Source organism: Piliocolobus tephrosceles, chromosome 2, assembly GCF_002776525.5.
Source record: "Piliocolobus tephrosceles isolate RC106 chromosome 2, ASM277652v3, whole genome shotgun sequence".
Classification (NCBI taxonomy): domain Eukaryota; kingdom Metazoa; phylum Chordata; class Mammalia; order Primates; family Cercopithecidae; genus Piliocolobus; species Piliocolobus tephrosceles.
This window is the reverse complement of record NC_045435.1, coordinates 64188779-64215260: the sequence shown is the minus strand read 5'-3', so window position 1 is coordinate 64215260 and position 26482 is coordinate 64188779. Positions and strand designations below refer to the sequence as shown.

The 26482-nt window shown below is 47.2% G+C and overlaps 1 long non-coding RNA gene across 1 annotated transcript; it reads left to right on the top strand.

Moving 5' to 3' along the window:
- Nucleotides 1-23060, top strand: LOC111532550. Its single transcript, XR_002728580.2, has 3 exons — nt 1-174; nt 8084-8189; nt 20654-23060. It is a non-coding gene; the product is annotated as an uncharacterized LOC111532550 (long non-coding RNA).
- Nucleotides 23061-26482: the final 3422 nt, after the last annotated feature.

The following is a 26482-nucleotide window of genomic DNA, read 5'->3' as shown; positions in this document are numbered from 1 at the left end:
GTAGAAACCCAGTTGCATAGGGCTTCATGGCTGGCAGGGGCACCCCTTGCTCTGTGCACCCCAGAGGAGGCACGTCTGAAGTCGGCAGAGGAAGCTTTTAGCCTCCCTTCCCCTCCAACAAATTCCTGCTCAGGCCAGCAAGGAAGAGAGTTTGAGTGTGCAGTTGTTTATGGGGTAAGAACAAGAAATCTCTTCTGATTGCACTTCATAAAACTGCTTTACACAACTGAGACTTGCTTTACCATTGTCATTTACTGTGGTGATCCAAATGAATCAGCCCCAGTCTCTGGTCTCATCCCACCCCTTAAGCCTTCCCAGGATTTACTGCTCCTGAGTCCCTTTCCACTAGGCTGGCAGGTCTGGATCCCTGCCACTAGGTGCACCGTGGAACATTTGGAGAGCTTTTGTTTTAATGCCAACGCCCAAGCTCCACCCTGAATCACGGAAGTCAGAATCGCAAGGGAGGAGTGGGGCCCAATGTAATGCTTTCTAGCCACTCCCTGGGTGCTACTGATGGTAGTCAGTGTTAACAACATTTGTGCTAGGTTTTCTAGCCTGGCTGCACGTTGGACTCCTCCAGAGCAACTTTAAAAATCTGGATGATGCCCAGGTCCCACATTTTTCCCCAGCACTGGAGTGTTTTTAAAATCTCACTCAAAGTTGAGAACCACTATTTAGACCTTTCTTTTTTACAAGGAAAGTCCTAGCACAAACTCGTCCTGGAGTCATTATTAATTCAAACATCTTCAGGTTCCTTTGGGGGGCGTAGGAGTGAAGGTTTAGCTCCCAGACACCATGATGTCCAGGAATAGAGGGCTCTTGCGCCCAACTGGGGCTGTGTACATGTTTGTTGACAAATGGAACTTTGCTCAGCCTGAGAGCAGACCCTGTAGTTCAGTGGGTTTGCAGACTTGCAGTGCTACTCAAAGTGTGGTCCCTGGACCAGCAGCACCAGCATCAGGGAAACTTGTTAGAAATGCAAATCTTCGGGTGCCACCTTGGACCTATTGAATCAGGGGTGGTTGTCAGTGTGGGGTCCAGCAATCTGTGTTTAGTAAGCTGTCAGGGTTATGCTGGTGCACGCATGCTCTAGCTTGAGAAGCACTCCTTTAGTATGCAGAGGAGTCGCCTAAGAAGCGATATTAAATGTAAGACCCCTGCACTTCCCTGTAGAGAGGCTGATCCTGGAGGTCTGAAGTAGGACCCAGGAATCTATTAGTCAGCACCCCAGGATAAAAATGGTTCCAGGGTCACACCTAGAAAAGTCTAGTAGAAGCCATTTGGGCACAGAGGCCAATGCTCCATCTGGCCACGTATCCCACAGCCTGCGAGGCCTCCAGTCTTCCCTTCCAGGCTCACACCCCCACTCACAAAGCTTCTGGAGTATTAAGCCCTCACCACTCCCCAGCCTTCCCTAGAAAATGGGCTAAACCAATTCACAGGAGGTGAAGGGCAGAATTGGTGTCCCAGCACCAGGGTTCTGTTGCAGCTTCAGAAGTCTGTATTTGTGGACAGAGCTCTTTCAAAGGTTCCGGGAGGATGAAAATATCCAGTGACTCCCAGACATTGCTGGGCTGGATACATTTATTTGTAATAATGCTCCTGGCTCCACGCTTCCAGATGGACAGTCCCAAAGAGAATGGTTTGTTTCCTTTCCTCTTCCTCCACGATGCATTTTACGATTGCAGAGGGTCCTGCTTGCCATGTGTTTGCTTGTAATCTGTAAGTGCTTTTCCACGGGCTTGGCTCTTGGCAGTTCCCATATTTACCGAAGAGAGCACACGCCGTCAGAGGCTGGCTCCCGTCCAGCCTCCTCCAGAGTTCAGTGTTTGGAGGTTGGCAGCAGATGAAGAAGCATGGCCTCTCTGTCGGCGGCTCAAACTTTCAGGGCGTTTTGCCCCTCGCACTCAATTTCTGTTATCTTTGAGGGGCTTGCCTTTTAATTTGTTTCTCCGGCAGCCATGCTAATAAATGGGCCACAGCTGAAGAGCTGTCTGAGAAACAATAGCTGCTCAGTTCCATCAGCCAATTTGTCTCGGGCACCGTTTGTTATGAATCCTCCAGCCCATTAACCCCTGAACCTGGGAGATGCTATCTCCCCAGGGATGAATTACCTTTATTTCCAGACATGTGTTTGCTCATTTAGTACCCTATTCATAAAAGCAGCCCTGTTTTGGCACTCTTTTCCAGAAATGAAGGGGAAGGACACATCATTCGGGAAGAGTGGCTGGCCATAGCCTAAGAATGATGGCTGACATTTACTGAGCAGTTACTATGGGCCAGACACAATGCTAAGTGCTTTTTTGGACATTGCTTTTTAGTCTTTGCCACAGTCCCGAGTCCTGGACAAAATCATGAACTGCATTTTGCACAGGAAGCAGCTGAAGCACAGAGGGGTTAAATGACTTACCCAAGAGCACTCAGCTGTAAGTGACGAAGCTGAGAGTTGAACCCTGGTACCTGTTTATTTTAAGCCAACTCTCTCACCAGCTGGCCGAGCTCCTCCCCTTGAGCTCTTCTGACTTGGGCTGGGGACAAGGAGGGACATTTGGATCACAGGAAAGAAGAGTTCATTGGCCTCTAATGATCCTTACCAATGGATTTCACTTTTGGAAAAGATGTTTGTTGACAAAAGTACCACATCTGACTATTTTGAATTTGAGTGCTTATTTTAATCCTAAAGTTTATTTTAAGTTACACACACTGTTTTATTCATGTGAGTGAAAGGACAGAAAATTATACTTAATACTGCACAGATCTGTCACCATTCAGCTTGAATTGATATCTACTCATATCTACTCTTGAATGTGGTAGGATGCGACCAGGTCTCCTGATAGCTTTGGGCGGTGCTTGTTCTGAAGTCTTAGAAGACGGAAGTGATTCATCTTCTAGAATTAGATTTCTCATTGAAGTTGAGTTAGTCTGCATAACAAAACTAAAATACCATTGTTTAAAACGCAATCAATTCCCTTACACCAGGATATTTTCTTTAGCAGTATTCTCAAGCTTATCACGTTAGAATCACCAGGAGAAATTTAACAGAAATCATGATGCCTAGGCTGCCCCAAAAGATCAATTATATCTGGATCTCTGTGAGTGACATCCAGGCATGAGCATTTTTCAAAGATCCCAGGTTATTCCAATATACAGGGTGACTGAGAACCAGAGCTCTGACATAAAGCAACTCCTAACAATTCCATGATAATATAATGGTGGCACAAAGTCAACCCAGGTTCTTTCCATCTTTCTGCACTTCCAGCCTCAGCACCTGGCATTCATTCTCAAGGTTACCACATTGTCCAGTATAGCTGCTGAAGCTCCAGCCATCACATCGGATTCCAGGTGGGAGGAAGGCAGAAGGAAGGGAAGAACTAAATGATGTAATGCCTGGCTGTGATGACCTGAACTGTGTCCCCACTAAATTCATATATTGAAGATCTAACCCCCAACGAGACTATATCAGAGATAGGGATTTTAAGAGGTAATTAAGGTTAAATGAGGTCATAATGGTGGGATCCTAATCTGATAGGATTGGTGGCTTCAGAAGAAGAGGAAAAGGGTCTTTCTCCTCCTCTCTCTCTTTCTGTCTCTCCCTTTCTCCCCTCTCTCCCTCTCCCTCTCCTGCCTCTCTCCATGCTCCTACTTTCTCCCTCTCTCTGTCCCCTTCCCCTATGTGAACACATGGAGAAAAGCAAATCAGGAAGCAAGAAGCAAGCCCTCACCAGAACCTGACCATGCTGGTACCCTGATCTTGCACTTCCAGCCTCCAGAACTGCGAGAAACTAAATTTCTGTTGTGTAAGCTTCCCAGTCTGTGGCATTCTTTTATGGCAGCCCCAGCAGACTAAGATAGTGGCTGAAGTCTTAGTGGCTGAAGTCATCTTCCTTTCATCATTCTTCCCAGAAGTTCCAGCGGCACTTCTGTTTATACATCATTAGCCAGACATCATCACCTGGCCACCCCTACCTGAAAAAGGGGTAGGTGAATGTTGTCTCTTTGCTGGGTTCATCACCATCTTAAAAAAAATCAGGCTTCTATGACCAAGGAAGAAGGGACAAAAAGCATTTAGGTGGCAACCAGCAGTCTCTGGTCTCAATGCGTTGATGAAAAAGGGAGATGGGGTACAGGGGTTTGGGAGATGAGAGTGAGCAAATGAGAGTTATGAGGGCGCCTAGGAGAGGGCACTTTGGAAACAAGGAAATTAAGCTCTGGTAAGCTCTGCCACATGTCAGGGAGTACCAGGAACAGACGGCAGGGTTTCTGCATGGGAGCTTCCGTGGGACCCGGCCTCCCCACCGCCTCTCCACCATATCACATCTGTTGTTAAAGAGGCTCCCGTGTAGAGTCCAGCTGTTGGAAGAGCCGCCCTTCTATCGGCTGGGCCTTGCGATCACAAATCAGTTTGCACAGAGGTCCCTGGACAAGCACAATGACTCAGACAAGCAGCGTGTTTTTTCAGGCTTTGTCATACGCAGGGAACGAACTCTTTGGCAGCCCTCTTCTAGGCCAGCATAGGAAGGGCTTGGGAAAGCTGGAGAAATCTGAGGTGCACAGACATCTGGCATTGCCCAGAAATATAGACCAGGAGCCTGTATTTGTTCAGTGAGCAACTATTTGAGGATGTAAAGAGTGCTGATGTGCGTGCTGAGAGGACGGATGTAGTCCCTGCTCTCACAGAGCTTATGTTCCAGGAGGATGAACAACAAGCAGTTGAACAAATAAGATAATTTCAGATGGGACAATGGGGAAAAGATGGGGCCACATTAGATAAGAGTCAGACTGTTCTCTTCATGGAAGCAAGAGGTTTTTTTGTTGTTGTTGTTGTTTTGTTTGTTTTTGAGACAGAGTCTGCTCTGTGGCCCAGGCTGGAGTGCAGTGGCAGTCTCGGCTCACTGCGACCTCTGCCTTTTGGGTTCAAGTGATTCTCCTGCCTCAGCCTCTTGAGTAGCTGGGATTACAGGTGCGTGCCACTACACCCAGCTAATTTTTGTATTTTTAGTAGAGACGGGGTTCAAGCCAGGCTGGTCTTGAACTCCTGGCCTCAAGTGATCTCCCCCCCCCCCCCCAAGCCTCCCAAAGTGCTGGGATTACAGGCGTGAGCCACTGTGCCCAGTCAGCAAGAGTTAACTGATGAAAAAGAACCCAGATGTGGAGAGAACTGGTGGGGGAGGTGGGGGGGAAGAATGTTCCCAGGGAAGAGTGAAGGGAAAGAAGTTGGAGTGTTTGGGGAGTAAAAGGGAAACTAGGGGGTGTGGAGCAGTGTGGACAAAGAGTGGGCAGAACGTGGGGTCAGAGAGGAGGCAGGGACCGGGTCATGGAGGGGTGGAGACAGTATGGAAAGACTGAATTTTCATTTAAGGGCAATGGGGAGCTACTGGGCAAATTTAAGCCAGAGAGAGACAACTGCTGCTTACTTTTTAAAGATCACTCTAGCTGCCATGTGGATAGTGCATTGTAGTATCTGGCCCTTTATGAGAAACATTTGCCAGCCTCTGGACTAGACGGGAACACAGTTGACAGGGATATATATTGGTTGGGGAGAACCTGGGCCAACCAGATATATTGGTAGTTTGGGTGTGGGGGAAAGGGAATGATGGAATTCAAATTTTAGGCTTTTGGCTTGAGGATCTTGGTGAATGATGGTGTCATTTACTGAAATGAGAAGGTCATGTTTGGGAAGGAAAACTGAGAAGTCTTTGGGGCATGCTATTTGGAGATGCCTGATAGCATAGGGAGAGGCAGAGCACAGAGCATCTCTCTGTACATGGGTCCATCTGGGTTCTCATGCCATTCAGATAACTCCGTGGCTATTCAGAAGTTACTCCACAAGGGAGCCAGCCTTCTCACACAGGGGAACATGATCCCTGGGAGAGTCAGGAATCAAGGGGACAGACACTAAGATGGACCCATAGCAGAGCCCTTGCCAAGTCCAGAAGAATCAAGAGAGCCTGGGGACATAATATACATTAGCTTTGAATTTGGCCAGAAGGGCCAGCCAATCGCTAGCCTGGCATTAGCACCCCTTTACTAATTAGTTGAATAAGTGCCAGCATTATATGTATGTGTCTACTTAAAGGGTATGAACTGAAAGACTTTAGGTTCCCTTTTCACCCCCAAAATTGTCTCCCAGTCTAAGCTGGATACCTTTATGTCAGATCCCTCCATAATCAGCCAGTTTTTTCCGTTGCATCATATGAGGCCAATAATAAGACACCAGTGGTGTCATTCACTCTTCTGCGTATCAAGTTAGAAGCCTCAGAATTATCTTCTTTCTCTCTCGGTTGTATCTTCGAAATGTCTTGCAAATCGTCAGGCTTCACTCTTCTAGCATGGATCAAAGTAATAGCTGCCTAACTGCTCACCGATTGACAGCAGTTGGTCCTCACCCGGTTTCCATGGTGACTGCCAGGACACACATCTCATTGTAATGGACAATGATGGTTTTGTCTGCCAAGAAGAGCAACTCTCAGAATTCTATCAGCCTCTCTCTGCATGGCATGTGGCTTTTGATGGGACTGCTGATCCTGGTCCTCTGGCCCCGGCCACATGTTAGCAGATGACTAGTGTGGGCTAATCAGAGAATGCCACCATTCCAGCTCCAGAGATTTAGTCAGTGACTGACATGCCAGGAGGAGAGAGCTTGGCTTTTCCCCTGAAGTTCAACATTTCAGTAGGTTGGTGCAAAAGTTATTGTGGTTTTGCTCACACCTTCAAAGGCAAAAACCACAATTACTTTTACACCAACCTAATAGCTGATTGAGCCGATAGCTAAGAGAGTAACCGGGCAAAAAAAGAAAGGAAAAGTGCTCCAGGCAGAGGACACAGCTCGTGCAAAGGCTTGGTGGCAAGAGGGAGCATGGAGGACACCAGGCATGAAAAGGAGGCCAGTACAGCCGCAGTGGGAATGAAGAGGGCCACAGGGAGCAGGTGGCATCATGTCTGTTCACAGCAGCAGAAGCAGCAGTGGTGACAGCGCAGCAAACATTTAAAAATGGCCCCATATGCTGGGCATTGTCCTAACCGCTTTACAGGCAGTCACCTGCTTAAACCTACAGTAATGCAATGAGGTAGGTATCATTAGCATCCCAATTTGACCTATGAGGGAAGTAAGACAGAAACAGGTACTTTTCTGAAGTTCTATATAGTGCATGAAATGAGATGGAGAGAGAGACAGAAAGGAGCAAATACAGCATGTGATGAGCAGTGACAAATTAATTTGTCACAGACCAGTCACTAGCCCCAAGCACACATCCCATGACACTGGGCAGTGTTACCAGTTGGTTTGGCCAGAAGAGCTCATGGCTGACATGCTTTTCTCCACTAAGGCCATGGGTAATGTTGGCATTAACCAGTGCTCCCCACCAAGATGGTTTTGGTGGAGGTGCACCCCCGCAACCCCTCTGTAGCTTTACCCTACGTCCTCTGGAGAACCAAATAAGCACTGTCATGAGGTCAGAATCCTCAGAGCATCAAGGGGAAGCAATCATTACCCATCGGCCCCATAAAGCACTGAAGTGGGGCATCCAAGTGCCTGACCAGTAATTCGAGGCTCAGCCCCGCAGCCCGCGCTGCCCCCATGCAGAGCAGGTTCCTGGATTCACTTCCCATTCCTTCTGCTGCTTTTCCACATGGCTGGATTTATTTTCAAAACAATTTATAGTTACATTAAATATTAAAGGCACTTTGCAGGTGGTGTTTACTGTTTGAAAAGTTAACAAATGTATGTTGTGCCTTACGAAATGGCAAAAACCAATTTGGAGCACTTGATGGCTTGGGCTGGGTGATAGCAACGTGACAACTATTTCCATATTTTAATGAGGCAGCTTCTTCAGAGCAGCCCTGTTACATGATTGGGTGCAAGGGTCACACAGTGCAGACTAAGCACGGGTGCCAGGGACAGAAAGGCCACCGCTAGCCTCTGTGCTGCTCCGCGTAGCTGTTTGTGAAGCCCAGGGCTACATGGTGGCCTATTTTATGATAATAACTGTACAGTCATGTTGTTCTTATGGGGACTTCACCCTGCGCCTGGTGCTGTGATGAGCACTCTCTGTTCTTCTATGATAGGCTTTTCCATTCCTTCTAGACTTGTTTATGGAACACACACGCTGTGCCAGGCATTGTGCACAGAGAGACCCAGTCCTGCCCTCTTGGAGTTTATATGACACAAGTTGAAGAGAGACAAGAAGCAAGTAAGTAGACTCAAAAATAAGGGAGTTGTAGATTGTCATTAGCACCTGAAGAAAATAAGTGAGTGTAGTGACAAGGATTAACGGGAGATGGGGCAGGGTTGGTGAAGAAGGCCTCTCTGAGAAGGTGCTATTTAAACTGAAGCCTAAAAGATAGCACCTCAGTCATGGGGAGAGCCAAGGGCATTCCAGGCAGATGGAACGGTAAATGCAAAGGCCCTGGGGCAGAAAAGAGCCCAGCAACTGACAAAAGGCCGGAGCCATCCTAGAGCCCCGAGTGCAGAAGAGGAGGTGGCTGATATTAGAAATCTCCATTTTACAGATAAGAAATCCACAGCTTAGAGAGGTTAATTTTTCTAACAGGTTACCTAGCCAATTAATGCAGAGTTTCTGATCGGGTAGGTCTGAGGCGAAGCCTGCATATTTGCATTTCTAACAAGCTCCCAAGTGATGCTGATGGCACTGGTCTGCAGACCACACTGCTTGACACTGAGGCTAATTCAGATTGTGTGCTTTTATCACAAGATGGAAACAGAAGCCAGCCGCAATGACACCCCTAGTGCTGACCCTGTGTCGGACACTGATGTTTGTGCCTATATATATTGTAGATAGTGAATTTTCAGAGCAACCCTTTGAGGTGGGTATGATTTTTATCTGCATATCTCTATTTCTATGGATCGAGAAACTGAGGCACAGAAAGGCAAAGCACTTTTTCTAAATTTGCACAGCTGGTGAGTGGCCAAGCTGGAATTTGAAATAGCACCCAGCCTCTCGGGTCTGCCATCCTGCCCCTCTGAGGGAAGCACTTCTGGTCTCCATGTCTCTGGTGCTATTCACTCAAGTAATTACTAATTAAATGTCATAACTAACCCTGCAGTCTACTGCCTCCCTGGCCCTCGTGACACTGAGTTTGCAAGTCCTGCCTTACTCTGAAGGTTCTTTTGTTTTCCTGCTCTCCGTCCCTGATTAGTTCAAGCAAATATTCAAAGGAGCACACATTCCCTGAGCTCCTTCTGACTGATGGGAGTTGTCACAGGCTTCTGGAGAGAGCCTGTCTGCAATGACTTCTCCGTGGATAATGGACATCGACTTGGCTGCATTTCTCATGCCTTCCCCTGGTGTTTAGCAATCTCACATTGTTGGAGCTGATGTTGATGGAACATCTGTGATGAACCAGGGCCTGGAATGAGAGCTTTGCAAACCCTCGAACCTGTGCTTCTGGGGAGGTGTTATCAGTCCTACTCTAGAGATGGAGAAACTGATGCACAGAGAGGCAAAGAAAATTGTTCTGGGTCCCATAACTGGCAAGGGGTGGTGCCAGAATCTAATCCCACAGTTGGACTAGATCCTGAGCCCTGTCTTCTTCATATACTCTCTGGCCCCGTCAGGATTATCTGTAATGAGAGGCTCAGGGAGCCCAGGGTCAGGACCACATAGCTGGTGTCAGAAGGGTCCAGGACAGTGGGCCCATTGCAACAGGAGAATAAGCATATCATGGAAGGTCAGGCATGGAAGCCACACAGCACTCAGCCTTCTACATCCTCCTATGTGTGTCTTTTGATAGATGGGAAACTGAGCCCCTGGGGTGGGAAAGTTTCATTTCTAATTAATTTCTCTTCTCTCTCTCTCTTTTTTTTTTTTAATAATTTCAACTTCAGATGGAGGGGGTACATGTGCAGGTTTGTTACCTGGGTATATTGCATGATGCTGAGGTTTGGGGTACAATTAATCCTATCACCTCCATACTGAGCACAGTACCCACAGTTAGTTTTTCGAACCTTGTCCTCCTCCCTCCCTGCTCTAGTACTCCGCAGTGTCTATTGCTGCCATCTTTATGTCCATGAGTGCCCAATGTTTAGCTTCCACTTATAAGTGAGAACATGTGGTATTTGGCTTTCTGTTCCTGCATTAATTTGCTTAGGATAATGGCCTCCAGCTGCATCCACGTTGCTCCAAAGGACATAATTTCGTTGATTTTTATGGCTGTGTAGTATTCCACAATGTATACGTACCACATTGTCTTTATCCAGTTCACCATTGATGGGCATTTAGGTTGATTCCATGTCTTTGCTATTGTGAATAGTGCTGCAATGAACATTCGAGTGCATGTATCTTTTTGGTAGAACAATTTCTTTTAGATATATACCCAGTAATGGGACTGCTGGGTTGAATGGTAGCTCTGTGTTAAGTTCTTTGAGAATTTCTCTTCTTTATAATACATTAATCCAGGCTTTCTCCACCTTGGCACCACTGACATTTGGGGCCAAATAATTCTTTGTTTCACAAGATTGTCCTACCCCCTGTAAGATGGCTAGTGGCAATGCTGACCTCTACCCACCAGAGGCCAGTTGAACCTCCCTGGCCCCTGGCCAGAATGTAACAACTAGCAGTGTCTTCAGATTGGAGGCTGGTTGAAAACCCCAGCATTCATCTAACCGGGCCCCTTGCTGGCTTACAATTCTTCTGGTTTCCCATAGTTTTTCTGGAAAAAATCAAAACTCCTTTGCTGGATCTATAAAATCTTCAGTGATATGGCCCTGCTACTACAATTCAAGATGCTTGGCTCTACCCAGCACCCTCCCCAACACCCAGAGAAAAAAATAATAGTTGACAAATACCGAGTACTTCGTAAGTGCGAGGCATTGTTCTAAGTATAAGTGCACTCTGAGGGTCACCATCTCTATGTCACAGCTGAGAAAATCGAAATCTCTAGAGTTTAAGAAACATGCGCAGGGCCACATGGTTAGCCCCTGGCAGATCTCCAGTTTGAATCCTGGCATTCTGACCTTGCCCCCAGCCCTTCTGCTTAACATACATAATAGGAGCGATCGTTGCTCGAACTTCTATCACTGCCATTCCCTGAGGATGAAGCCCCATCCTGCTTCTCTGCACCTCTGACTCCTCCCACCCTCACTGTTCCCAGAGAGCGGGGTCAGCATCTCTTTCGTTGTTCATCAAATCCTATGCCTGGCACAGCCCCAAACTCAGCCAGTGTTTGTAACTCACCGGGTGTGTCAGGCCAGGACTGTCTTCACCAGGGATGATTTGCTTGACCGAAACAAACTCACTTGAGCTAACTTAAACACAGGGAAAGCAGTCCTGAGGAGTGAGGTTATCTTGTGGGTCACAAGGACAAGAATTCATCTGGGTATCCTCTCGCTTAAGACTAGAAATGCTTCACAACAGACTGGTGCTGGGAATTGGAAAGCTGGAAGGAAGCAAATGGGCATTTCCTCCTCTCTCTTTGGGTTCTTAGGGAGCACTTTTCTCTTTCTCTGCTTCATTTGCCTGCTTTTAGCTGTAGACCAGCCCCGAGCTCTTTCTGTTTGCACACCAGAACATGTGACCCCTGAATGCCTGCCCAGCACAGCCACCCCAGCCACCCCAGCGCGGGCAGCTCCAGCCCAAGTCTATGCACCTTAAAGGTTTAGTCCATGAAGTGACTTGATTCGTAAGTCTGAGCCCTAAGGCCAGGTCACTGGGAGGGAAATCCCATTGGCCCTGCTTGGTCAGGAGGTCACAACCTGGCTACAGATGACTCACTGGGGACTCTGGGAATAATCTCTCTCAGAAAGTAAAGTGGGCTGAGACAGAGGGAAGAAGATGAGTGAGAAAGGAATAGAAATCCAGGGGAGGCCAGGCACGGTGGCTCATACCTGTAATCCCAGCACTTCGGGAGGTGAGATGGGCAGATCACTTGAGGTCAGGATCACAGGAGGTTTGAGACCAGCCTGGCCAGCATGGTGAAACCCCGTCTCTACTAAAAATACAAAAATTAGCTGAGTGTGGTAGTGCATGCCTGTAATCCCAGCTAGTGGGGAGACTGACTCAGGAGAACAGTTTGAACCCGGGAGGCAGAGGTTGCAGTGAGCCAAGATCACACCACTGCACTCCAGCCTGGGTGACGGAGCGAGACTCTATCTCAAAAAAAAAAAAAAGAAGAAGAAGAAAAGAAAAGAAAGGCAGGGGAAAATTTAAAATTATGGCAGAGGAAACAATGGGGTGAAAGAAAGGCCCAGGGTCTCAGATCACCCCAGGTGTCCCTGAGTTGGGGACACATCTCTTTCTTCCTTCCAAGGAGAGGACTTGTCACAATGTTCTTGCTGGCAGAGCTGGACAGGCTGGAAGGAGACCACCCAATGAGGTCACCACACAGTCCTCTTTGCCGCCCCTCATCCTCCCTGCTTTACGGTGCCCAAGTCAGGGCTGCTGACCAACCACTGAGTGTCTTCACAAGTCTCAGGGAAGAGATGGACAAGGTGCAAAAGTCCTCCTGCTGGTCGGCTGGGAATGGGCTCCCTAATTATGTTCTCAGCCCATACTCCCTCTGGCCACAGCTTCCAGTTAACTAGCAGCAGCCAGTGGGGTGGGGCAGACAGACCACGTTCCAAGCAGTTATGGCCAAGCCAGAACTGAACACTGTCACAGAAATGTGAAGGGTGCGCTGGCTTCCGGACACCCCAGATTATGGCTCTGGTGTTGTGTCTATATGATGCAACCAGGGTGTGTATCTTGCCCCCAGGGAAAGGCCTTCCCCCACTCCAACCACCACCACAGGTGGCGTGGAGAACTTGCTAGATGCACGCAGTGTCTTCTTCCTCCTTCTCAGGGGCCCTGCTGAGCCCAGAAGGCCTAATTATATTTTACGGGTTGCAGTTTAGGACTTGCGGTTAGGCAGGAAAGCGTGTGATTCTCAAAGTGTGGTTCCCCCTAACGCCTGCATCTGAATCCTCTGGGGAGCTTATGAAAATGCAGATTTCTGGGCCCCACCTTTGACGTATCGAATCAGAATCTCTGGATTGGTGGGACCCAGGAGTCTGCACTTTAATAAACTTACTCCCTCCCCTCTGCTGCACATCAATCGTGTGCACACCAGTGATTCTGCTGTACTCAAAAGTTTAAGGACCGAAAATCACTGGCACAGTGGTTAAAAGCTTGGTGTCTAAACTCAGAGCCTGACTCTCTTATTAGCTGGCCCTGTGGCCAAATTAGTTACCATGCTTCATCTCAGTTCCCTCACCTGTAAAATGGGCATAAACACAGCATGCATGTCATAGAGTTACTGGAAGCATTCAGTACCCTTAGCTGTAAATAGTGAGCACTGCCTAGTGATAGCTGTCATACTTTGTGGTTGGTAGAGGACAGAGAGGATATGAAAGCTGTGAAGGCCGAAGACTAGAAGCCAACCCAGACTTTAGGCTAGAGCTGGGGGACTGGGGTGCCAGGGAAGAATGATCCCTGAGCAGAGCACAGCAAAGATAAGATGTCATCCAGGGCAAGGCCCAGAGGAGGTCACATGCTGTAAAGTCCCTGCAGTGAGAGAGCATGGGGCGCCTATGGACCAGAGCCAGACACAGTCAAGGGCAAGAAAGACAGGTAGGCAGGAGCCAGATGGGGAGACGCCTGGTAGACCAAGGCATGGGCACTTGATCCTGTGGGTGATGGGGTGATAGGGAGCCATTCAGGGGCTTGATGCAGGGTTGTATAGATTAGATTTGTACACCGTTACACCTTTAGACATGGGTACCTGAGGTTCTTGCTTAGGGTGTGATTTATAAGACTCTGCCCTGGACCCCACTGCCTCCCTGACAACCTGGTTGAGGAGTCGGTGATCCCAAAGGATATGCCACCTGGAACCTACACCCACTTCTTTATGCATCATGCTTTACATACCTGGAACTCCTGCTGCAAACACCCTGAACCTACCTTTGGGGTCTGTGCACACCTATTTCTATTGTCCCTCTTCCTTCTCCAGGGAGGCCGCTACAGCCTTTGTCCAGCAGGCCAATCTGAGAGGCAACTGTGTGTGTACGGGAGGGGTTGGCAGCTCTTGAACTTGCATTCTGTGGGGTCCACATGTGTGGGGCTGGAGATGGGCCCTGCACCCTCCTTTGTGCTTTTCTCCCAGGTTGCAGTAGGTATCAGGGACACGACTGTTGCAGATTTGCTCTCTGGCTGGTCAGAGGGGAACGGACTAGGCGAGGCCTCCACACTCGAGGCCTGCAGACCTGTTATGAGCCTGTTGTCAAAATCCTAGCCAAAGAAAATGGTGGGTTCTGGCTAAGTCGTGGTGGCTAGGAGTGGGGGAAGGTGACTGATTCAAGAACAATTCAGTAGGTAACCTCATACTGTTCCCTGTCTTGTCTTTGACTGCTCATGGGAACCAACCCACCATTCCACAGGGAGGAGGAGAAAGTAATTTGAAGCTAGCGGGGTTAGATACAGAAACAATAGGCTTACCCAGACTATATAGAAAAAGGTAAAAGAAAAAAAATCAGTGACACACAAAAGCTAATACAATATTACCTCACTTGCAAAGAGCGTTGCTGAAAGACAGGACCTCTGGTGCATGGCAAAGACTGAAGAAGAGGGAAATCAGGGAGGGAAGCTTTGAGTTTATGTGAGACTAAGGCTAGGTAGTAATCTCATGCCTTCTCATTGCTGCCAATGAAAAAATTTTAGCTTGCCATCAAAAAAGAGAATTTCTGGAAAACTTACATCCTCCACTATGTGCTTGAGGGCTTCCCCAGGTTTGAAGAGTCTTCTGATAAGATCAGTGTGGATATTAACACATGTGACCTTTTGATATTATATAACAAAATGTGTCAACATTTGGTAGATCTGCAGAACTCTGTGAACCAATATTTTCCAAATAGTTGATATAATGTTATAGAATCACACATGGGTAAAAGGTCCATTTAAAACACAATATAGATTGATTTTAATATGATAAAATATAAAAGCTCACTGATAGGGTTTCAGATTTCAGGTTGTACCTAACCATTACAAAACTACCACTTGTTGAGTTTTGGTACAGTATCAAAAAAGAATAGCCACAGTTTTCTGAAGACGGTATTAAAATTGTCCTTTTGTTTCCAACTGTATGAAGCTGGATTTTAAAATATCCTTCAACCAAAACAATGCATCACAATAGATTGAATGAAGAACATATATAGGAATCTGGCTGTCTTCAATTAAGACAGAAATTGAGGCCAGGCATGGTGGCTCAAGCCTGTAATCCCAACACCACCTTGGGAGGCTGAGGTGGGAGGATTACTTGAGCCCAGGAGTTCAAGAACAGCCTGGGCAACATAGTGAGTCCTTGTCTCTGCTAAAAAAAAAAAAAAAAAATAGTGTGGTGTGCACCTGTAGTCCCAAATATTTGGGAGGCTGAGGCAGGAGGATGATCGCTTGAGCCCAGGAGATCGAGGCTGCAGTAAGCTGTGATTGTGCCACTGTACTCCAGCCTGGGTCACAGAGCAAGACCTTGTCTCAAAAAGAAGAAAAAGAAAAGAAAAGATTAGACTGGCAAAAATGTAAAAACAATACAACTTTATTTTACTAATTTTTAAGAAAATAGTTATTTTTCATAAAAATGTGATATACATGTTAACATATAAGGGGTTTATTATTGTTATTCTAATGAATTAATAAACATTTTAAATACATATTTTTAAAAACATTCTTTGGGGTCCTGTAGTTTTAAAGGTGTAGGGTTCTGAGGCCAAAGTTTGAGAACATCTGTTCAAACTATTTATTGGAAAATCTCACTTTTTCACTTAACACCATATCAAGGATATATGTCCAAATATAATATCTAATAATGTAAATAATGCTCCCTTTTTAGTACTTAGACTATGTCCAGAGATTGTGCTAAGCAGTTTGCAAGCATCAACTCATATCCATTTACTGTTTACAAAAGAACCTGTGTGAGGTAGGCACATTTACCGCTATCTGCAGATGAAGAAACTGAGGCACAGAGAGGTTAAACTGCTTGTCCAAAGATACACAGCTACTTAGGTGATCAGCCAGTTTTGAACTCAGGCACTCTGACTCTAGAGCCTGCAGGTTTCATAGTAACCAAAAGTATGGAAGTCCCAATATCTCTGTGAATAAACATACCTTGAATAGGTTTTAAGGACTAGAGTGGTACATAGGGCTTTGCTTAGGAAAAAAATGCAACATAAATTTGGGTAGGTGATTTATGTAACCATGAATCTTTCTCACCATAAGTAATCTGTGGTCTTGGTGTACCTGTTGTGTTTTTGCACAGGTCTTCTAGTACCCCCCAAAAAACTCAAAGACCAGAGAAGACTAGCTGTTCACCTGCACACTCTTTTGAGATCCTCAGTGAATACCTAGGGTTTCCCTGCCAAAATGTGAGGAGTGCCTTCTCTAACCCACCTCAATCCACCTTCTGTCTTCTTATCTACTCTTTCATGACCCCATAGTTTTCCTGTAGCCATGTATCCCAATTGGTAATGATCTGTTTGTCATCTGGATTGCTCAGACTCCTGCTCTCTGACTAGATCACGTCGGGGTCTAGTTGCTCCTTGAGAACAGGGAACCTGGCTGTTTGCATTCATCCTTGGGTCCTGTGAACCTAGGACAGTGCTCAGTGTACTATAGCTCTCGTAAATGCTGGTCGAGTGAATGACTGTGAAGTAGACACTCTCAGAGCTCTGCACCTAACCCCTTCACTGTTTCTGTTTACACCAGCTCCTGAGGGACTCTGTTTCCTACCAGTCTATCCTTGAGCTTCTTCATTAGGGGCTGCCATCAGACAACTGGAGCCTTGCTGCACCAGTCAAGTGCTGGCAGTACCTGGAAATGTGTGCCCCTCTGGGGACAGCCCTTAACCAATGACAGGTGATGAGAATGGCAAATAGAAGTACTTCGTCAAATCACCCCTCATCAGGACACCCCAGATGCACCCCACTCTTTCCAAAGCTCCCCTGCAAGATTGAATCTAAAGTACCCTTCACAGCAGGGGTTTCCAACCCCCGGGCCATGGACCAGTACCTGTCCATGGCTTGTTAGGAACCAGGCTGCACAGCAGGAGGTGAGGCAGGTGAGAGAGTTAATTTTTACCTGTATTTACAGCCACTCTCATAGCTCGCATTACCACCTGAGCTCTACCTCCTGTGAGATCAGCAGCAGCATTAGATCCTCATAGGAGCACAAACCCTGTTGTGAACTGCACATGCAAGTAATCTAGGTTGCCCACTCCTTATGACAATCTAATGCCTGATGATCTGTCACTGTCTCTCATCACCCCAAGATGGGACTGTCTAATTGCAAGGAAACAAGCTCAGGGCTCCCACTGATTCTACATTATAGTGAGTTGTATAATTATTTCTTTATATATTACAACGTAATAATAATAGAAATAAAGTGCACAATAAATGTAATGTGCTTGAGTTGTCCCAAAACCATCCCCCCACCCTCCTGGTCCATGGAAAAATTGCCTTCTATGAAACTGGTCCATGATGCCAAAAAGGTTGGGGACTGCTGCTTCATGGGACTTGGCTTGCCACCATACCCCTGCTTGCTCCCTTCCCCTTCCCATCTGACTTTCTCACCACTCTGTGTTTTTTCCTGCAACACTTCCTCATGCAGCACACATATCTTTGCCTCTGAGTCTGCTCCTGGAAAACTAGACCTAAGACAGTTTAGAACTGTGTCTCCCTACGAGGCATCACCCCTTGTGCCGTATGGACACTTCATGTTTGTTGAATGAATGATACCAAGATCTCATTTATAATCCTAGAGCTCTCGGGCAAGATTTAAGGAGTGGAATGGCTAAGAAAGAAACTGTTTCAACAATAATCTCTAGAAACCTTGATAATGAAGACCTCTGGGAGGGTGGTATCACCAGTGGAAGGCTGGAGCTGGTTCCTTCTGGCTTGTGGGAGCCAATTGTTCCACATTCTGGAATTTCGTAAGCCACTTGTTAAATGCTAAGGAGCTTGAAATTGGCCATGGTAGGAGTATTTATACTACAGAAATTGGCAGATGCTCCAAATCACAGCTATTCCCATCCTCTCCTCTACCTCCAGGGAGACCAGTTTCACACTACTGGACATAACCCTTCAGGGTTAACAAGGAAAACCTGTACAATAAACAAAATATAGCATATTGGCTAAAACTATGGGTTCTGTAGCCAGAGAGACCTGGGTTCAACTGTATTGTCATTTATTGATTCTCTGACTTTGGCAAGATGCTTGATTTCTCTGTGCCTATATTTTCTTCATCTATAACGCAGGGCTAACACCATTCATCTCTTGACATAATACATATGGTCTTAACGCCTCATGTGTAGAAGCAGCTCCATGAATGCTGGCTATTGAGTTAGAACCAAGAGACACATAGAAAGGCCTGGAATATGGTCTTGGAGACTACTGTCATGGTGCCCCCAGGTCAGCAGACTTCACCTCACTGCTTTATTCTTTAGTTGTCAGTGCAGCCCTGTCAGGTCACCTTGACCAAAAGCTGTGGTCTGGTGACTTCTTAAGAGGATGAATTGCTGGTCTCAGCTGAATGCTTATCATGTAGAAACCCAAGGCACCAGATGTTGGCTCATTCTACAGATCTCTTGAAGAAAGAATGAGCACTGGAACTCTGTCTCTGTGGCTGCCTTCTAGAAAAGACAATCCACTGGAGGCGGATTTGTTAGCAGGAGCTGTGCCCAGATGGCTGGAAATCACATTGCCCCTGAGACCAAGACCCACGGTCCTGGGGCACTACAGTGACACAATCCCATCAGACTTGGCACCAACGAAGCAATACATTTCCTGAGTCAAATGCAATTGATTAGCTAAACTTGAACAACCTGAGGACAGTGTAGCCAAAGCCTCCAGTGCCCTGCCCATGTCTCCTGGGGACCAGCTCACACCTGCTGGCTTCCCTTCTGCCACTGCTGCCTTCCACTCTGGCCACCGTCAACTCTGCACAGGATACATGCCCCTAGGAGTAGCTGGCAGCCCATGATTGATTGGAGTTGGTGGCTAAATCCCCAGCTTCCTCACAACTTGGGTGAGACAACTCAGGGGTGTGCTCTACAACGTCTCCAGAGGTAACTAGTAGTGGGATGAGTCCAGTTGTCCACAGGAGTGACCTGCTCATGACATACCCTGATGGACTGCCTTCCTTTCCCTTCCTCACCTCCCCACTCCCCTACTAGTACCTCCTAGTTCACTTCCCAAATTAAGTACAGGCCCTCACAGCTTGGTTTCAGAGTCTGCATCCAAAGACAATAGATGCCAATTATTCAACACCTACTCTGGGCTTTCCTCTGTGGAAAGGTCATAAAGGGGGTGGGTCAGGGTCAGTGCAGAGAAAGAAGAATGAGCCAAGCTAAGAATGACAAACCGGGCTGGGGTTTCTTTATTTATTTATTTTTTCTTTTTGAGACAGAATCTCACTGTGTTGCCCAGGCTGGAATGCAGTGGCATGATCTTCCGGCTCACTGCAACCTCCACCTCCCGGGTTCAAGCGATTCTCGTGCCTCAGCATCCTGAGTAGCTGGGACTACAGGCGTGCATCATCATGCCCAGCTAATTTTTGTATTTTTAGTAGAGAGGTTTTCACCATGTTGGCCAGGCTGGTCTCAAACTCCTGACCTCAAGTGATCCGCCTGCCTCGGCCTCTCAAAGTGCTGGGATTACAGGGGTGGGCTGGGATTTCAGATGAAGGATTGTTCTTCCTCAGCTAGCCTTTCATCCTTCTTGGGTTTTGACATGCAATGCATATGTCAACCTTATAAACATTTATTGAAAGTGTTTTACCAAGACCCAGAATTATGGGTTTGCTGAAGAAGCCCTGGAGAAAATGGAGCAGACATTTAAAACGAAGTTTCTGGACTGGCCTTTTCCATGAATAATAATAAAAGACAGCATTTATGAGGCTTTTACTTTTTGTCAGATACTGTGACCAAGGGCATGATCTTATTCAGTCGCCACAACAATGCTATGTGGCAGGTCCTACTATGTTTCATTTTGTGGTTGAAGAAACTGAGTCTCAGAGAGATTAAGTCATTTGTCCAAAGATGTCCAGACAGGTAGGTGGTGCAGACAGGAATCCCATGGTCGCCGGTGTGCCAGGCCCAAAGTGTGATGAAGATGTATAGATCAAAGCCTCCCTCTTCCTCTACCCCACTGGACTACCAGATCCAGGGAATGATGCATTTCTCTGATTGGTTCTGTTTTTAACAAGGTGCTGATGCTTATTGTGGAATACTGCAAAATTCCCCCTCCTTTCTCGACCTTTCTGCCTCTGCAGCAGCCTCATGTGTTCATCACAGGCACATCAGGTGGAAGGGAATGAAAGCCACTGTGACAAACAAGACAAAAGCCACTGTTGCCAGTGGCCTGGGACCTGAAAACAAGTCATTGTGTGTTAATTCTTCATGGAAGAAAACTAAAGGTCGTGTGTGTCAGTGTGAATGCTGGCTGTGAAATTAATGCTTCAGCCAAATGACTCAATTGAGACAGAAACATGATTTTGTTCACACTGATGTGAGCCAACATCTCAAAAAAAAAAAAAAAAAAAAATGCTGCTTAGAGTCAATGGAATCTTCGGAGGCCAGGCCTTTCAGTTTCTGCTGCTCCTAACCAAGCTACTTTGGTCTCTCTGATTGCTGCCCTGCAAAAACCAGACAGAACTCACTTTTCTCCATCTTTCCACAGGTGTAAGAGCTACCAGAGGGAGGCAAGTGGAAGCTACTAGAGGGAGGAAGCATAAACTGGGTCCCGATCCCTGATTAATTGAGAATCAGCCAACTTGGGAAGGGGACGGCTGCACAAGCCCACAGAACGCAGACTCCCAGAGGAGGCAGGGGTAGGAAACTCTTGGCTGTGGCCTGATTGTCTGGGAGACGGGAGTCAAGATGGCTTGGTTTCAACAAACTGGCTTTGATTACTTGGCGTTTGACTCTGTGTTCTCTGGCCGGGTCAGCCTGACCCAAGGTTGTCACCCCAGAGGGCTATGAACTAACATGTGCAGTTAACTGGCCACTGCTGACCTGCACCTGGAAGACAACGTCTCAGTTGTTAGGGCTTTTGTTGGCCTGCTCGGGAACCGATTATTTTTGCCTGCAAATTATTACAGGTTCCTGAGGGAACCATGCCAGTCCTTGCCCTTTAGCTGCTCTGCTCTGTGCCGGGGGTAGAGGCTGAGAGAAGAGACAGAATGGGGAGAAGGAGGAGAGGGGACGCTGTCCTTTGTAGGTGGATATTTTAAGGCTCTAATGTTAGCTGTGGTTGGAATTGACCAAGGGAGGCACTAGCAAGAGGTTGGCGGGCCGGAAGAGGAAAGAAATCAGACTTTCTCTCCAACTCCTCTCTCTCTTTCTCTGCCTCAAATGGTCAAAATTTTAGGGAGACAGAATACAACAGGGCTGGGATTAGGATGAAGTGAATGAGGCTGAGTTGTGCAAATACGAGGTCAGCTCCTGACCTTGTTCATCATGGAATTTTTGTATTAATGTTGATATTTTTTAAATGTTGCATTGAAATATTTATCTTGATTACTGAGCTTTTTGACATTTCCTTAGACTTTACCCCAAAGCAACAGCCTTGCTTGGTTCACCCTGGTCCTGGCCTTGCCTTCCAGTGTGTGGGACACATTTACACACAGAGAAAAATAAGCAATCCAATGGTCTAACTCTACTGGATATTCTGTATGCTGCTTTCATTCACTCAATAATGTGTAGTTGAGCACTTCTATGTCAATGAATATAGTTCCACATTGTCCTGGGCTTGAAGGATGTGTTATCAAATATTTTACTAACCCCCCATTGATGCATCTAGCAGGATCTGTCCATGCCCTGCCCATATCTCTAACATTTCTGTGTGTTCCAGCCAACTCCACTGCCAGCTCTGCATTTCAGATCTGCAGAATGCCATGCTGCATATCACTTCAGCAGGAAAAACTGCCATAGAATTAACAGCTGCTAGGAATAGCTCTTGACCAATGACTAAGAGGGAATTGGTGTGTAAATACCCCAGCTCCCTTGCCCATTGGGTGGGACAACTCAGGTGTGTGCTGTACACAGTATCCCAGAGCTTTCTCCATGGCTGCAAGCTCCAGTTGCCCACAGCAGTACTTGGCTTAATAACCTGCCTTGATTGGCTGCCTGTCCTTCTCCATATCACTTTTCCTTTCCCTCCTGGGGCTGTCTACACCCCCCAATACAATAACAACTGCACTTGAATCTTTGTCTCAGGATCTGCTTCTGTTAAGATGGTCATTCCGATTATTTTGAATTTTTCAACATTAACACGTTCACCACCCGTATGGATTTTAGCATGTTAATAGCCCCCACCCCCTCCTTTGGGGATGTGGTCCATACAAACGAAGGGTAATAGAAGAAGGTAAAGTAGAGAAAAGAGACAGAAACTCTGAAATGCTACCATGCATCTCAGAGTTGTGTCCTATAAAATGAGCCTTTTCACTATGTGCTGTGGCATCAAAAGTGTTGAGAAGCATTGTTCTCACTGGTCAGACTGTGCCTTCAGCTCTGTAGCTCCAGTGAGTGACACATAGTAGATAAGGGATAAATACATGCTGCATGAATAAAGGGAGGAGTAATTGGTTCATGCTCTGAGCCTCTGCCAAGCTGAGTATGTGAGACCATTTGATTTACCTGAGCAATTGAGCATCTGTGCCTCAGGACTCTCTAGTTCTACCATCAAGACAGAGAATGGTGTGATACTCAGGTTAACAAGGTGAGTCCAGGAGGATTGCCCTGGAGGCATAAAACAGGGGCCCAGCCTTTGGAGATAAAGCATGCTCTGGTCCTAAAAGGCAGCAGGAGAAGAATCTTCCCAAAGTGAGAGTCAGGCCACAATACCTCCCCTGGGAGGATGTCTGTGCCTGTGTATGTTGGAGAGAGAAGGAGCTTTTTCATCCCAAGCGAGTAGAGAGGTTACATCCTCTGACTGCTTCCCCCTCTCTCTGTCTTTCCCTATCTCCTGCTGTGAAGGCCAAGTGTGACTTCACAGAATCCCTAAGCTCCATAAATCAGTTCTAGATCCATCCCTTGCAGCTGTAATGAAAGCAGGATTTTAACAAAAACTGGATGCTTCTACTGTTTCAGTTGCTATCAATTTACTCTAGAAGCATTTTTCTAAGACGAGGAAGGAAATCTAGTTACTCCAAGAGCTGACAAGGGAAGGCTGGAACTTTTCCTGAAATGTCCCATAGGAGCCCTGGCTTTTGAGTACATAGCGCTCTTTCCCCCACCACCACCCAGCTGCCAACCCAGATCAAGGTTGACTTTGTTCATGTGGCCTTTGTAAATGGCTTGTCCCAGACAGTGACCCATCTGATCATGTCTGAGCTACCCCACCTCTTTTCCCCTGTCTCCTCCCCACACTGAAGATTCCTGCTCTGTCCTGTAATTCCCTTGGAGAACAGATGCTCCCATTCCAGAACCACCAATACTGCTGGGAGTTTGCATTTCAAGAGACAGCAGCTCCTTTGGGCGGAGCCGAAATGGTGGTCAGCCTTCCACTGTCACTTTGAAAGGTATAACATTTTATTCCCTGAGTTTGTATGCCTCCATTTTGACTCATCTTCTCTTCATTTCTGTCAGCATGTTTACCTGTACTTCTGTCCACGGTTAAATCTTTGCCCACAAGGAGTTCACCTTGGAAATGACAGCATGACCCGACTTCACACTAAACATTCTAGATCATACACACAGACGGTCCTTTCACCTGGGACAGATGAGGAGAGCCAAACTTAAGATTTGTGTCATATGAAGGCTTATTCTCAGCAGCCTGGCTCCTTGATCTTGCTCAAAAGGCAACTTTTCAGCTTCCCATAAATCATTCATTTACCTGCATTACATCATCTTTGCAGGACAACTGCATAGAAGTAACCTCGCAACCCAGCTGACCAACCTGAGCAGGTAGCAAGAGCTTCGTACATAACTTCCTAGTGGCCTCCCTGCAAGATTGGTTCCCTACCCACTTGTATTAGTCAGCTATTACCAAAACAATGCTGTGTAACAATCCACCTCAACATTTGGTGGCTTAAAATGACTATTGATTCTCTCCACTGACTGTACAGTTCAGTTAGCTCCAGGCTGAGGATCGACCTCAATCTTCTTTACTTGCTAACCAGAGTATACTCTTTTCACGGTGAACAGTGGGAATGCCAGAGACCACGTTGAATTGCACACTTCAAGCCTCTGCTTATGTTGTAGTTGCTCATATTCCATTGACTCAAGCAAGTCACAAGGACAAGACTCAAGTCAGTGGGGCAGGGGAAGTATCCTGTTCCCTAAATGGGCAGGGAGAAGAGTGAACGTTTGCCGAACAATAAGATTATCAATCACACTACCCCTCTAGCCTCATCTTGAGCCCTCTACCCCTTAATTCCTATTTAGCCAGTCAAAACGTACTGGGTGGTCTCTGGTCTCAGGACCTTTGCATATGCTGTTCTCTCTGCCTGGAAGTCTCTTTCTCTTCCTAGTCCTCAATTACTCCTTCTGATTCTTCAGATTTATGTCTCCTTGCTTCCACAGAGAATTCTGCCCTAATTCCAAGACCAGGCTGAGCCTACACTCTGTACCAGGCACTGCCCTTAGTCACTGCCCAGCTTCCAGGAAGTTGCTCCATTCATAGCACTCTGAGAAAGCTTCCCATTTTCATGCTTTCGTCCCTCTATCTGTGGTCTCCTGTCTTTTTGCTGTTGTTGTTTTTGAGACAGTATCTTGTTCTGTCGCCCAGGCTGGAGTGCAGTGGCGTGATCATGGCTCACTGTAGCCTCAACCTCCTGGGCTTATGATCCTCCCACCTCAGCCTCCTGAGTATCTGGGACTACAGGTACATATCATCATTGATGGCTCATTTTTACATTTTTTGTAGAGACAGTATCTCACCACGTTGTCTAGGCTAGTCTCTAACATCTGGGCTAAAGCAATTCACCCACCTCAGCCTCCCAAAGTGCTGGGATTACAGGCATGAGCCGCCGCGCCTGGCCCATCTGTCTTACCTGTATCCATTTGGCTCCTTTGTATAATGCATAGCTCAGCCTAAACATGACTTTCCCTGAGCACCTAAAGTAACACATTACACTCTGCATAACACTTACAATTGACTTTTTTTTTTTTCTTAGTCATTGGATAGCTCCACCAGCACGTATATCCCAGTAAAGAAAATTCTCGTCTAATTTACTCAACCCCATATCACCAGAGCCTGGCACACTGCTTGGCCCATGGTAGGAACTCAAATCTTTTAAAAGCGAATTGCAAATTTGGCAGTAGTGCTTCAGCAGTCCTTGTGTCTGTGAGGCTGACCTCTGCAATGTCTGGGGTCAGATCTGTCTGTTTGCGGTCACACCTCTTTTGCCTAAGACAGCCCAAGCGGTTAGTTACCTGGCTCAGCATGAGTATGTGTTAAGCCTCTGAAAGGCGTTCTCAAGGTTGAGTTCCCACTGGCACAGATGTCAGTGCAAGTGGTTAGGTGACCCAGTAAGAGAGAGGAAGTGAGAGAAGGAAGGGAGAAAAAGCCCTACAGGGTGTGTCTGTGGGGAACTGGGGTCCACAGTATGGGGAATGGAACACACCTTAGCTATCCCCATGGAGGGGCACAGGAGCTGGCATGTGTGTCTACCAGGCATGGCTGAGGGCAGCTGGAGACTGGAGGGGTAACACCCTGGAACTTCTGGTCTGGCTTGTACCAGGGGCTGGGCTGGCTGGGGCAGCCAGAGAGGACCCTCGGGCAAAGCCAGCAGTTGTTGGAAACCGTTAGGGTGGGATCAGCCTGCCCAGGAGTGAGGGTCAGCGGCCACAGGCAGAGCCTGTTGGGGTCTGTGGAATGAATGAGCTGACATCAGGGAGAGGACGGTGGGGTGAGGAGCAGGGCGGTCAGGCATGGGGAGAGACAGGAGCCATGCCGAGGCCAGCTTTTACAGCGGCGCCTGGAGCAGCTCAGGGGTCTTAGGAGGGAGGGGTCCTTCCGATGAACGATGACTCATCCCAGGGGTGGGCCTAGGAGGATCCCAGCCCAGAGTCCAGGCTCAAAGCCGTCGGCAATTACTTGGCAATTCATTCCCGGTTTCTCAGAGGTAACAGCCAACTCAGGAACAGCGTGTTGCTGCCTTTAAAAAGGTTTAGAACATTCCGGAAAGAGACCTAAATTTAATAGCAGGAGAGAGGGAGGAGGGGAAGTGGTTGCAGAGCCTGGAGGGAAGCCAGGAATCCTGCCTCCTCCTCCCCAGCCTCGGAGGACGTGCGGAGGTGTGTGGGCAGGTCATTTCTGACCCATGGCAGGTCCCTGTTGATGGTCAGGCTGGGGATCGTGCAGGCCTTTTTGTTGTCCTGGGGTCTCCTGCTAGCCTGTCCCAACACTGTGCAGTGCCTATAACCAAGAAGAAAAAGAAAAGAAACAGAGGAAACTCAAAGCAGCCAGCCTCTCTGATTTGTGAGCAGCTTGGGTCAAGGAGCGGTGGTTGAGCCAATTTTTAATCACAGCTCACCTGCCTAGTCCCGCCCGTGGGACCAGTGA